This window comes from Rhinoderma darwinii, chromosome 5, assembly GCF_050947455.1.
Source record: "Rhinoderma darwinii isolate aRhiDar2 chromosome 5, aRhiDar2.hap1, whole genome shotgun sequence".
NCBI classification, from domain to species: domain Eukaryota; kingdom Metazoa; phylum Chordata; class Amphibia; order Anura; family Rhinodermatidae; genus Rhinoderma; species Rhinoderma darwinii.
This window is the reverse complement of record NC_134691.1, coordinates 60406419-60419277: the sequence shown is the minus strand read 5'-3', so window position 1 is coordinate 60419277 and position 12859 is coordinate 60406419. Positions and strand designations below refer to the sequence as shown.

The following is a 12859-nucleotide window of genomic DNA, read 5'->3' as shown; positions in this document are numbered from 1 at the left end:
CGGAGCCCTTGAAATGAGGGCGCAATTTATCTATTAAAAAATAAATTTAAATTCCTTTGTGAAACCAACTGAGTGAGAATGAATTATTGACAATGCGACAATTATCATGAACTTCAGAGTCCGAGGGTCGGGGGGAACATTCTGAAACTCTGCCTAGGGCACCAAGAGAGCTTGTCCCGTCCCTATTAACAAGTAATCTCTGCAATACAGGAAGCCTATTGTGAGGCCCAGTGGTCAGTGCAAAAACGACAAGATTTTTATTTATTTTTTTAAATATAATTTTTCCCCAAATGTTTAATATAAAAACTTGATTGGAACAAGAGGTTCGTTTTTGACTATAACTTAATTTTAAATCTTAGTTCCGCTCAAAATCTGAAATTCAGTTGTGGTTGCTGATGTTGGGAATAGGGAGTACAAATTTCAAAAATCTCCATCATAAAAATTGGTTGGGAAATAAACAGAGCCTGAAAAATAGCGTAATATTTTCTCAGGCCTCGGTGTGTAACATTAGCTCTGCAGTTATGAATTTATGACTATTTCTGGCACTTTAAATACAGTTATCTTTTCGTTTTCTATTATCAGCTCGGACAGAGCAAAGCACAGGCTGAGGAACCTGAGTTGGTGGGTGCTCTTCGCCTCTTCTGCAGTTCCTGTGAAAAGGACATGCAGCGTTTTTTGAGGAGGCGGGTCATATTGGTCAGAGGCTCTCCTCCAATCAGCAGTGCAGATAGAAAAATTGCCACTCAGACTTATGGAGGGGGGGTTAGCAACTAGCTCTGTGTCTCCTGCTGAAGTACGGTATCGCTATAATATTCTGGTATTTAAAGTGCCGTTAAAGGATAACTACATTTTTAAAAAACTTTTGACATGTCATAGTGACTTGTCAGAAGTTTTGATCGGTGGGGGTCCGAGCACTGATACCCATATTGATTGCTAAAATGAAGCGGCAGAAGGCTATTGAGCCTGTACACCGCTCCGAGAAAAGCCGATCAGAAACCAATCGGCACAGTGCTCACTCGAGAGCTTCTGCAGCTTCATTTTAGCGATCAGTGGGGATCTCAGTGCTCGGACCCCCACCAATCAAAACTTCTGACATGTCACTAGGACATGTCAAAAGTTTTTGAAAGTTTAGTTATCCTTTAAGTTGTATAAAAATTCATATTCAATAAATAACTAACCTAGCTAATATACAGTGGTGAATTAATATCAGTGTCAAACATAAATTGACATGTTCTTTATAATATAAATGTAGAACACATTAATTTCAGTACAAAACAGTTACCCTCTATAAAACAAAACAAAAATTGCCATTAAAAAGATCAAACAAAAATATTGAAAAATAGGAAGTGTTGTATTTATGTATAATAAGAATTTTTGGTTGAAAATGTTCATATCATTGTTTTGTTTCTGACGTCCATAGGGAAATCTAAACGTTAATTGTGATTGGAGAAAAGTTACCATAAGTTACATTTTCAAGTCTGAATTCTAAGTCTGTCAATGTTTTTAGCTTCGGGAAATATGAACATGTACAACCGTAATTTTATTTCTTGCAGATATAATGGAAACAAGACAGGGAACATGAGTTTTACAAAGCTGAAAAGCAATTATATGTTTTCTTCTATCAATCTACAACCGTTTTTATCGACAAAGAAAACCAATATGTTTTATGGACTTTAGGCAAAAAGATGGGTAATGGTTAATTTCAATTATCTCTTTCATGATTGAGAAATTATTTTCTGTATACACAAAACTCACTGGTTTGCAATCCTTGAGTGCCCTCTAGTGGTACATATTGAAAATACAAGAGAATTTGTACTTCTAGGACTATACACGACTTTGTTGCATGACTGACTATTGTTTGGCCCATGTTTTTCTTTTTTAATATTTTATCACATGAAAGTCGCATGTACATTCTGTATTCCTATGGATTTGAGTGACTGTTGTTTTCCATTTGTACTCCCAGCCTAAACTTTCTGTTAGGGTGTGTTCACATGCATAGCTGGTACTGCCATCAGGGGCCTGGCCACAGAGCTAAAAAGATTAGTGCTTTTCTGCTCGTCACGGAGGGCCCCAGCTGTAGTTACTGGAGAAGGGTTACTACCACTGGGACTGTGCTTTCAAGTTCATTATGCTGTATGACGCTGGTGTCTGGGCCTTGTATGCGCCAACGGACACAACGTCCTGGCACTGGCCAGCGTCAGGACCCTGTGAGCAAGGTCCCAATGGCAATCCTGGAGAAAGGAGCGGGTTGGGGCCCTGCTCAAAATTAAGTGACATGTGGCGGTGAACGGTAGCAGCAGGACGCAGCAGGGGCAGCAGAGCTTAAGGTAAGACCCAAGAGTGTTAAGTATGCCCCAACAGGCATACTGAACAGACAGACTGGGGTCCTTTCTAGGTATGCAGGGCTGACTGCAGAGGGTTCCCACAGTCTCCGATCGCATCACCGGATTTCCGGTGACGCGGTCGAAGTGGGGAGTTTCCTTTGATCATGCCGTGGTCACAGACAGTGGCAATAAAAGGGTTAAACAGCTGGGGTCTGAGTTTCTTCTGCTCCCAACTTTATTCAGATGGCTACTCAAAGTTCAGGAGCTATAAGTTACAGCTCCTGCTTAGACTATGAGGGCTCACTGGAGTGCTCATCAGCCTCTTCTGCAATGACGGCAAAAGACGTCAGTGCAGACTGGGGACCTGAATTTCCCACCATCAAAAGACAGCGGGCGGTCACTAAGGGGTTTACGAAAAGTAGATTTTTGAACCAAGCAACATAGCTCAACATGGCATTAACAATGTTTACTCTCCTCATATTCATAGATATAAATACTTTTAACCTGTTAGTGACCATGATACGCCTTTTCACGGTGACCACTAACGGGCCTTAGGCTAGGCCACCGCCTTTTCACAGACGGCCTAGTCTAAGTCCTGTAAGGGTGTTCCGTGCAGGCTGGAGTGGGTGCTCAGCTGTCTCACGATAGTCAGGCTCCTGCTCTAACAGTAGCGATCGAAGCTTCCTTCAATCGAAACCGTTTCACCCCAGTAGTGACCATGGCATCTGAGTGGTTTACAGAGGAAACTCCCCCGGTCACCCATCAGCGATCACAAATGTGAATGTGGGCCACCGATGGGTTGCCATTTCCATAGGCATATAGTCAGGGGCCTAACAAAGGCCCCCAGACCTTCCCTGGCTATATGACTTTTACGCCATGTCAGAGACATGGCCTAATAGATGCCTGTCAGTTTTACACAGACAGGCAACTATGCTTTGGTATACTGAGTATACCAAAGCATTACATAAACGATTAAAATATTGCCTAGTGAAGCTAAAAATAATAATGCAATAATGTGAATTCAAAATTATTAATAAAGATGCACAGAAAAAAAACAAAAAACTGTTTTTTCCATAAAAAAAGTTTTACTTAGTAATAGTGTAAAAAAATAAATTTACAGATATATGTTATCGCCGCGATTGTAATGACCAATAAAATACAGTAAACATGTTATTCAAACCGCAAAGTAAACCCCGTAAAAAAAAAATGCAAAAAATAAAAATGGAATTGCTGTTATTTTCATTGCCCCCACAAATAAAAAGAAAAGTTAATCAATAAGTCCCATGTACCCCCAAAACGATACCAATGAAAACTACGTCTTGTCCTGCAAAAAATTAAAAAAGTTACGGCTCTTCGAGTGCGACGATGCAAAAACAAATAATTTTAGTACAAAATTGTTTTTATTGTGCAAACATAGGAAAAACTAAAAAAAAACTATACATATGTGGTATAGTCATAATCATACTGACCCATAGAATAAAGGTAACATGTTGCTTACAGCGCTCGGTGAACAATGGCGAAATTGCTGTTTTTTCTATTTTCCCCAAAGTTAATAAAAGTTAATCAAAAAGTTATATGTTTCCCAAAATGGTGCCATGTAGGACGGCTATAAGGAGACAAATGATTTATTTTGTTACTTTATATTTGTGAACTACAGTAGTAATACGCTGAGTGGTCAACTCGAGGCCGGGGGCCTCAACCGAACACAAAAGTCCCAGCCTGTACCGGTTTGCGTCTAAAATGTTTATCAGTGTGTTTTGTGCAACTATCTAAATACTTTGTATAGAATTTTTTTTTTTACTTTTTGAGATACAGCTGCTTTGTATTCTGTACACAGAGCAGCTGTATCTTGTGCTGAGACCTGAATTCGTCAGGTCAGTGGCACTGACGTGTTTAGTGTCAGCGGGTCCTGCATATCTCCGACACGCAGGATCGAGTGGTTACCGATCACATCGAAGTTCATAACCCCGTCTTTCTAACGGCTTAGATGTTATGGTTGCTGTTGACTGTGGCATCTAAGTGGTTAAACGACCAGGATCAGCGTTCTCTCTGTTCCTGTCCGTTAGTGCGAGGTGTCAGCTCTAATACACAGTTGACGCGCGCAGGGGTTAAATTCAAGTGAAGAGCGCATATCCAATAATACAAACTGTATAAATTAGGGAATTGTTATTTATGTGAACTTCCTCTCAAGGCAGCCTGCAGGAGATCATCACAGTTCAGACCATAAAGTTCAGGAATAATCAGGACCAGTCCAAGGCGCCATCTTGTATGAAGCCTTCACATTCAATGAGTCATAGTTTACATCTTTTGTTGTTGTAGTGTTTTGCCCCCTTTTTGTCTTCCATCTGGCCCAGACAGTCTTAGAGGCTTCTCCCACCTATGTGTCATCACTCGAGTTTCCAGCATGGATATTTCCACCTCTTTTTCAGCATGTACTCCTTCCCTCTGGCGGCACATCTACTCATCTGGCGGCACATTCCTCTATCTGGCGACTCCATTGGTGCTACAGATGTCACATTGCAATATTGCATCTAATGATTGTAAATGTGGTCACCTGGAGACATGCGACATAACGCGATTGCAACCCGTCAATCGTAAAGAATTCAAACCTGCTGAAATTTTGGTCGCACACGACATTTAGCCATCATAGACCTAAATGCACAGTGAGTCGCGTTGAACTGTGATTTGCTTGCGACCTGTTTGCCATTTTGTTGTTCTTTACAGCCAAATCGCAACTGTAAAATAGTCACATGACAGCAACTCGCACACGTTTGATGTTGCGCGACCAGAGTTGCCGTGTAGATGTAACCTAATGGGTCCTAAAGATAACCCCATTTGAGCTGACTCTGTCCATCATTTGATTCACAAATAACCTATTCTATTTTATTGATGTTACTGTATGTCGTCTGTGTGCAATGATAACGAAGTTGATGATGAAATTATAAGAGGACATGAACATGTTTTATATGGATGGATGATTTCCTCTGGTGCGCCAAAGGAACCCCAGTTTGACACTTCTGTCGCACCTCTGTCTGGGCAGACCTTTTCTAAACTGCCCTGTTGAAAAGCTGCCACCTAATGACGTTGCTGCATTGAAAGTCACTGATCTCTTCACTATGAGCGTTCTACTTCTGTCTATGGATATTAAATGGCTGAAAGCTTCTTTATATGTACCTGCTACCAATAAGTGTGGCTTAACCCCTTCCCGACATTTGATGTATCCATACACCAAAGTCGGGTAGGCGAAGTATGGAACGGGCTTACGGAGCGAACCCGCTCCATACAATGCCAGTGTCGGCTGTATGTTACAGCCGACACTTCAGAGTTAAATGCCACAGTCTATAGCGACCATAAGAAAGAGGGGGGGCAACCCCCTCTTACAGCTCATCGCGCCCCCCGCAATGCAATGGCGATAGTTGCTATGGCTGCCTGAGAGCCTATCTCTAAAATAGTCAAATAAAGTTATTTTAATGTAAAACAAAATTAAAAACTAAAAGCTAAAAAAAAAAAAAAACTTTTCCCATTTTCCCCCTAGAGCATAGTAAAAAATTAAATAAATAAATAAACATAATTGGTATCGCCGCGTCCATAAAAGTCTCTACTATTACAATATATAATTATTTAACCCGCACGGTGAACGCCGTAAAAAAAATTTGTAAACGCCAGAATCACTCTTTTTTTGGTCACCTCATCTCCCACAAAAAATTAAAAAAAAGTGATCAAAACATTTGTACCCCAAAATGGTATTATTAAAAACTACATCTTATCCCACAAAAAATAAGCCCTCATACCACTTAATCTACAGAAAAATAAAAAAGTTATGGCTCTCAGAATTTGGCTACACAACATAAATTTTATTTTTTACACTTCGTTTTTTCCTTGTAAGGGCATGACCACACATGGCGGAATTCCTCCGCAACTGTCCGCATCAATGCCGCACCTAATCCGGGTTGCGGATTACGGCTGCGGATCTGCACAAAATGTGCAGTACATTGATGCGGACTGGCCGCTGCGGACTGCAGGAAAAGTGCTTCTCTTCTCCCTATCAGTGCAGGATAGAGAGAAGGGACAGCACTTTCCCTAGTGATAGTAAAAGAAATTCATACTTACCGCCCGTTGTCTTTATGACGCGTCCCTCCTTCGGCATCCAGCCCGACCTCCCTGGATGACGCGGCAGTCCATGTGACCGCTGCAGCCTGTGCTTGGCCTGTGATTGGCTGCAGCCGTCACTTACACTGAAACGTCATCCTGGGAGGCTGGACTGGAGACAGACGCAGGGAGTTCTCGGTAAGTACGAACTTCATTTTTTTTTACAGATACATGTATATTGTGATCGGTAGTCACTGTCCCGGGTGCAGAAACAGTTACTGCCGATCGCTTAACTCTTTCAGCACCCTGGACAGTGACTATTTACTGACGTCTCCTAGCAACGCTCCCGTCATTACGGGAGCCCCATTGACTTCCTCAGTCTGGCTGTAGACCTAGAAATACATAGGTCCAGCCAGAATGAAGAAATGTCAAGTTAAAAAAGCAAGACGCATCCGCAGCACACATGACATGTGCATGACAGCTGCGGACTTCATTGCGGAACTTAGAATCTCCATTGAAGTCAATGGAGAAATTCCGCCATGAGTCCGCCACTGCTCCGCAACAGACAGAGCATGCTGCGGACACCAAATTCCGCTCCGCAGCCTATGCTCCGCAGCGGAATTGTACGCATCGTGTTTTGCAGGGGAGCTGTAGTTTTCACTGATACCATTTTGGGGTATATGCGACTTTTTGATCATTTTATATTTAATTTTTATGGAGCGCTAAGGTGACCAAAAAACAGCAATTTGCGTGTTTTATATATTTTTTTACAGCATTCATCGAGCGGGTTAAACAACGCTATATTGTGATAGTTCGGACTTTTACGGACGAGGCGATACCAGTTATGTTAACTTTTATTTTTGTTAACATTGATTTAGGGGAAAAATGTGAAAGGGTTTTTTTTTGAACTTTTAATACTTTATTGATTTTGGAACATAACAAAAATCTTTATTTAACTGTTTTTTAATTTTTTATTAGTGCCCCTAGGGGACTTGAAGCAGCGATCGCTTGCATGATATACTGCAATACTAATGTATTGCAGAATATCGTGATTCTGACAGTCTCCTTTGAAGCTTCAAAGGAGTACAAAGATGGCAGACCTGGGGGCTTTTGTTCGGCCCCCAGGCTGCCATAGCAACCGTTGTAACCGGCCGATCGTGCCGCACGCGGGGGGGGTGCGGTCGCATGTTTGAGGGGGCGCACCCCTGATTCTAACACTTTAAATGCTGCGGTCGCGATTGATCGCGGCATTTAATGTGTTAAACGGGCGGAATCGAAGTGAAGTTTGATTTCGCTTATTGCAGGAAGGTGTCGGCTGCGTGTAACAGCCGTCACACGCTGTGTATGGAGCAAGCTCAGCCTGTGAGCTCGCTCCATACTTCCCCTTAACCCTCATCACGTACAGTTACAGTACAGACTAAAGTGCAGACTCTCGGGTTTAATTTGAGGGTAGTCACATCCTAAATTGAGGAAGGGTTTAGGAATTACAGCTCTTTAATATGTAAATGCATCTTTTTCAAGGGACCAAAGGTAACTGGACAATTATCTCAAAAGCTATTTAATGGGCTGTGTGGGCTATTCCCTCATAATCCATCATCAATTACACAGGTAAAAGGTCTGGAGTTGATTCCAGGTGTGGCATTTGCATTTGGAAGCTGTTGCTGTGAACCCACAACATGAAGTCAAAGGAGCTCTCAATGCAAATGAAACAGACCATCGTTAGGCTGAAAAAAATGAAGACATTCATCAGTGCAATAGCACAAATGTTAGGAGCGGCCAAATCAACAGTTTGGTACATTCTTGAAAAAAAAATAAAAAAGAGCACTGGTGATCTCGTGAACTCCAAAAGGCCTGGACGTCCACAGAAGACAACAGTGGTGGATGATCGCAGAATCCTTTCCATGGTGAAGAAAAACCCCTTCACAATATCTACCCAAGTGAGGAACACGCTCCTGGAAGTAGGTGAATCAGTAGCTAAGTCTACCATAAAGAGAAGACTTCATGAGAGCAAACACAGAGGGTTCACCACAAGGTGCAAACCATTAATCAGCCTCAGAAATAGAAAGGCCAGATTTGACTTTGCCAAAGAACATCTAAAGAAGCCGCCCAATTCTGGAACAGCATGAAACTAAGATCAACCTGTACCAGAATGATGGGAGGAAGAAAGTATGGAGAAGGCTTGGAACGGGTCATGATCCAAAGCACACCACAACCTCTGTAAAACATGGTGGAGGCAGTGTGATGGCATGGGCATGCATGGCTACCAAAGGCACTGGGTCACTAGTGTTTATTGATGATGTGACTGAAGACAGAAGCAGTCGGATGAATTCTGAAGTGTTCAGGGATTTACTTTCTGCTCAGATCCAACCAAATGCAACAAGATTGATTGGACATCGCTTCACCGTACAGATGGACAATGATCCAAAACATACTGTGAAAGCAACCCAGGAGTTTTTTAAGGCAAAGAAGTGGAATATTCTGCAATGGCCAAGTCAATCACCAGATCTCAACCCGATCGAGCTGCATTTCACTTGCTTAAGACAAAACTTAAGGCAGAAAGACCCACAAACAAGCAACAACTGAAGACCGCTGCAGTAAAGGCCGGGCAAAGCATCACAAAGGAGGAAACCCAGCTGTAAAGGATCTGCCAGACACGGCTTCTGTGTCGACGCCCGAGGTTAATCAGTCTGCATCTGTCCCTAGGTCTGATAGAGTGACTCGATCTGCTACCACTCAGGCTGGTAGGCTCAAGAGTGGGAGAGCCTATCACAGCCTGGCCAGATAGTTCTAGCTCCCGCCCTTGGTCTATTTATACCTTCATTTGCTGCCGGTTCTTTGCCTGTGATTCTTGTGTTTCCTGGCTCTGCTGTTCCTGCTATTACCATTGACCTCTGCTTCATATTGACCCTGCTTGACTGACTATTCTCCTGTTCTGATTTTGTTACCGCGTACTCTCCTGGTTTGACTCGGCTCGTCCACTACTCTGTTGCTCACGGTGTTTCCGTGGGCAACTGCCCCTCTTCCCTTGCTTCTGTGTTCCCTTGTCTGTTTTGTTTGTCGTGCACATAGTGAGCGTAGGGACCGTCACCCAGTTGTACACTGTCGCCTAGGACGGACCGTGCAAGTAGGCAGGGACTGAGTGGCGGGTAGATTAGGGCTCACCTGTCCGTCTCCCTACCCCAACATTACATAATCACAGGCCCATATACCTTTTCTACCCTGGTTCCTACACAACTATGGACCCCCTTGAGGCCCTGGCTTAGCAAATGCAGGGTCTCTCCCTACAGGTCCAAGCCCTGGCTCAGAGGTGCAACCAGCGTGATGCTACCCAGGTAGTCAGGGGCGTAACTAGGAAAGACTGGGCCCCATATCAAACTTTTCACTGGGCCCCCCCCCCCCTGCCCTGGGTATCACACAACCCCGCCTTATAGATAACGCCATACAGCCCCTGAAGATAACGCCATACAGCCCCCCTGTAGATAATGCCATACAGCCCCCTCTGTTGATAGCGCCATACATCCCCCTGTAGATAACGCCAAACAGCCCCCCCTGTAGATAACGCCATACAGCCCCCCTGTAGATAACGCCATACAGCCCCCTCTGTAGATAGCACCATACATCCCCCTGTAAATAACGCCATACAGCCCCCTGTAGATAACGCCATACAGCCCCCCTGTAGATAACGCCATACAGCCCCCCTGTAGATAACGCCATACAGCCCCCCTGTAGATAACGCCATACAGCCCCCCTGTAGATAACGCCATACAGCCCCCCCTGTAGATAACGCCATACAGCCCCCCTGTAGATAACGCCATACAGCCCCCTGTAGATAACGCCATACAGCCCCCCCTGTAGATAACGCCATACAGCCCCCCCTGTAGATAACGCCATACAGCACCCCTGTAGATAACGCCATACAGCCCCCTGTAGATAACGCCATACAGCCGCCCCTGTAGATAACGCCATACAGCCCCCCTGTAGATAACGCCATACAGCCCCCTGTAGATAACGCCATAGAGCCCCCCTGTAGATAACGCCATACATCCCCCTGTAGATAACGCTGTATAGCCCCCCTGTAGATAATGCCATACAGCCCCCCCCTGTAGATAACGCCATACAGCCCCCCTGTAGATAACGCCATACATCCCCCTGTAGATAACGCCATACAGCCCCCCTGTAGATAACGCCATACATCCCCCTGTAGATAACGCCATACAGCCCCCCTGTAGATAATGCCATACAGCCCCCCTGTAGATAACGCCATACAGCCCCCCTGTAGATAATGCCATACAGCCGCCCCTGTAGGTAACGCCATACAGCCCCCCCTGTAGGTGATGCCATACAGCCCCCCTGTAGGTAACGCCATACAGCCCCCCCTGTAGGTAACGCCGTACAGCCACAAACCCCAAAAAAAATCCGACCTGCAGTGTGTCCTACAAAAGACATGTATCCCCTATCCACAGGATAGGGGATACATGTGTGATCGCTGGCAGCGATAGGGAGAACGGGGGACCGAAAGTCCCCCGAAGTTCTCCATGACTAACCTCTGACTTCCGGAGTCTGAGCAGCTCAATAAAAATGAAAGGAGCGCTGGTCACGCATGCGCACAAGCGCGACCGGCGCTCCATTCATTTCTACGGAGCTGCCGGCACAGACCCCGGAAGTCCGAGGTTTGTGATGGAGAACTTCAGGGGACTTTCAGTCCCCCGTTCTCCCTATCAATGCCAGCGATCACACATGTATCCCCTATCCTGTGGATAGGGGATACATGTATTTTGCTAAATGGCAGAGCGGGGAGATACCTCCCTGCTCTGCCGTAGTGTTCAGTGGCATCGCGCTGTAGCAGCCATAGCGGCTGCTAGCGGAGCCTCCGGCCATGGTGGGGGCCAGTGCCGGCGGGCGACACGGGCCCCCTCATGCCGCGTGCCCCGTAGCAGCCGCTACGGCGGTAGTTACGCCACTGCAGGTAGTGCCCTCCACCTCACCTCTTGAACCCCACCTCAAGTTGCCTGACCGGTTCTCAGGGGACCGGAAGACTTTTTTCTCCTTTCAGGAGAGTTGTAGGCTCTATTTCCATCTAAGGCCCCGCTCCTCAGATTCTGAGAGCCAGCGACTGGGTATAATTATGTCCCGGCTCCAAGACGGCCCCCAAAAATGGGCCTTCTCCTTGGCTCCTGACGCCCCTGAACTTTCCTCTATTGACCTTTTTTTTTTCTTCTCTCGGGCTCATCTATAACGAGACTGACAAGACTGCCTTTGCCGAGAGTCAGCTGGTGACCTTACGTCAGGGTAAGAGACCCGTTGAGGAGTACTGTTCTGACTTTAGGAAGTGGTGTGTAGCTTCTCGGTGGAATTACCCTGCCTTGAGGTGCCAGTTTAGGTTGGGTCTGTCGAACGCCCTGAAAGACCTGTTAGTTACCTATCCCTCTTCTGACTCTCTAGATCAGGTTATGGCTTCAGCGGTACGTCTTGACCGACGTCTCAGGGAACGACGACTTGAACGTTTTTGTGCCGTCTCCTCTGGCTCCCCTATGATGGCTCCCGAGGTTCCGTTGCTTCGTTCTGCCATGGAAAACTCGGATGAACCAATGCAACTCGGGGCCTCCGTGTCTCCCCAACAACGTAGAGAGCTCCGCAGGAAGAATGGTCTCTGCTTCTACTGTGGAGTTGACAAGCATCAAGTGAACGACTGTCCTAGGCGTAAGAATAAGCAGCCGGAAAACTTCCGCGCCTAAGCTTTGGCGCACAGGTATTTCCCGTAAATATGAAACCTAATAAGATCTTGCTTCCCTTTCAGGTCTCTTTTGAGGGTAGGTCTGCCACCGACAGTGCCTTCGTGGATTCAGGGTCTTCTGCTAATATTATGTCTGTGGAATTTGCTATGTCTCTAGCTATGCCATTGATTGATTTACCTAAACCTGTCCCGCTAGTGGGTATCGACTCCACTCCACTTGCTAATGGTTATTTTCTGCAGCATACCCCTGTTTTTGAACTCATTGTTGGCTCCATTCATTTGGAGCAGTGTTCTGTACTGGTGATGCAGGGATTATTGTCCGATTTGGTTTTAGGCCTTCCCTGGTTGCAGAGGCATAATCCCACGTTTAACTGGAATACGGGGGATCTTACTAAATGGGGTAATGAATGCAGGACGTCCTGTTTTTCTATTAATTTTATTTCTCTCCCTGTGGAGGTGAACACTCTACCTGAGTTTATTCAGGACTTCGCTGATGTTTTTTCTAAAAAGGCCTCCAAAGAGTTACCTCCTCATAGAGAATACGATTGCACTATCGATTTGGTACCAGGAGCTAAGCTGACTAAGGGTAGGATATTTAATCTCTCTTGTCCCGAACGTGAAGCCATGAGAGAATATATCCAGAAAAGCCTGGTCAAGGGTTATATCCGCCCCTCTACTTCTCCGGTAGGTGCTGGCTTCTTCTTCGTAGGAA

The 12859-nt window shown here is 45.2% G+C and overlaps 1 protein-coding gene across 3 annotated transcripts in view; it reads left to right on the top strand.

The window, feature by feature from the left end:
* Positions 1-12859, top strand: part of RALYL (RALY RNA binding protein like) — a 595378-nt gene that overhangs the window by 379096 nt on the left and 203423 nt on the right. The window lies entirely within an intron of this gene.